General features: G+C 37.7%; 1 pseudogene; it reads right to left on the bottom strand.

Moving 5' to 3' along the window:
* Positions 1-1778, bottom strand: part of LOC102820852 — a 57721-nt pseudogene that overhangs the window by 32084 nt on the left and 23859 nt on the right.

The raw sequence follows: 1778 nt of genomic DNA, 5'->3' as shown, positions 1-1778 counted from the left end.
GCATCAATTCTTCTACGATCCTCTTTATTCACTGTCCAGCTTTACCTTTAGTACAACTTTAATCTCATGGGATATCAAAGATATTGTCCGATGATTTCTGCATTCCATTGGGTCACCTCTCTTTGGAACTGATACAAATACAAATCTCCTCCAATTAGTTGGCCAGATCACTGTTTTCCAAATTTCATGTCATAGATGAGTGAGTGTCTCAAGAGCCACCTCACTCTTTTGAAAGATTGCAAATTTTATTCCATCAATTCCTGGTGGCTTGTTCTTTGACAATTCCTTCAATGCACCTTGGACTTCTTACTTTAGTATCATTGACTCTTGATCTTATTCTACCTCTTGAAATGGTAGAACATCAACCACTTTGTTTTGTACAGTGGCTCTGTGTATTCCTTTCATCTCATTTGATGCTTTCTGCATCATTCAATAATTTGTCCAGAGAATCTTTCAATAATGAAAGTTGAGGTTTGATTTTTTTTCTTCCATTGTCCCAGCTTGAGAAATACTGATCATGTTCTTCCCTTTTGGTTTGCTCACTCCAGATTTTTGCACATTTCATTGCAATATTTTACTTTGTCTTCTCAAGGTGAAGTTTGAAATGTTCTGTTCAGCTCTTGTACCTCCTCATTTTATCCATTTGTATTAGCATCTCTATGCTGGAGAGCAAGTTTCCGTGTCTCTTCTGACACACATTTTGATCTTTACCTTCTTTCTTGTTTTCTTAATGACTTTTTGCTTTCTTCCTGTATGATGTTCTTAATGTCATTCCACAGCTATTCTGATCTTGGCCTTTAGTGTTTAATGTATCAAATCTGTTCTTCAGATGATCTCTCAATTCAGGTGGAAGGTATTCAAGATCATATTTTGGCTCTCATGGACTTGTTTTCATTTCCTTCAACTTCAGTTTGCATATGAAAATAATATGCCACTCTCCTTTTTCTGAGTGATGATATGGGATTTTTCCATTATCTCTTTCCACAGATGTGTTGTTGTTGTTGTTATGTGCCTTGGAGTCGGTTCCGACTCATAGCGACCCTACACAGGGTTTCCGAGGTTGTAAATCTTTACGGGAGCAGACCACCTCATCTTTCTCCCGTGGAACCGCTGGTAGTTTCGAACTGCTGACCTTGTGACTCGCAGCCCGATTCATAACCACTACACTTCCACAGATGTAGTCAACCCAATTTCTGTTTATTCCATCTAGTGAGTTTTATGTGTATAATTGTTTTTTATGCTATCTAAAGAATGTATTTGAAATGAACAAATCATTGATTTGCCATAATTCTCTCATTCAATCTCCAGCATCCTTTCTATCACCATTACCATGTTTTTAACTACTGATCCTCCCTCTTTATTCCCAATTCTTGCATTCTAATCACCATGCATTTTGATTGCATATTTAATTGATTTCAGATTGAAGATGTTGGTAGAATTCTCCTATTGCATCTTCACTGGCTTTAGGGGTTGGTGTGTAAATTTGAATAATAGTGGTATTAACTGCTCTTCCCTGTTGTTGTTGTTGTCAAGTGCCATCAAGTTGATTCCTACTCATAGCGACCTTTTGCACCCCAAAACAAAACAGTGCCTGATCCTGGGCCAGCCTTACTACTGTTGTCTTCTTGAATCCATCAATGCTGTCACTTGGCCAATCCATCTCATTGGGGATCTTCCCCTCTTTCTCTGTCCCTCCCTGTAGGCCCATTAATATTTTCCTATCACAGACAGCATTGTACCTCATGACTAATCTATATATATATTCTTTTTTTTTTTTT

Source organism: Chrysochloris asiatica, unplaced genomic scaffold (genome assembly GCF_000296735.1).
Source record: "Chrysochloris asiatica unplaced genomic scaffold, ChrAsi1.0 scaffold00260, whole genome shotgun sequence".
Classification (NCBI taxonomy): Eukaryota; Metazoa; Chordata; class Mammalia; order Afrosoricida; family Chrysochloridae; genus Chrysochloris; species Chrysochloris asiatica.
The sequence above is the reverse complement of the archived record's forward strand: the minus strand, read 5'-3'. Positions and strand labels throughout refer to the sequence as shown.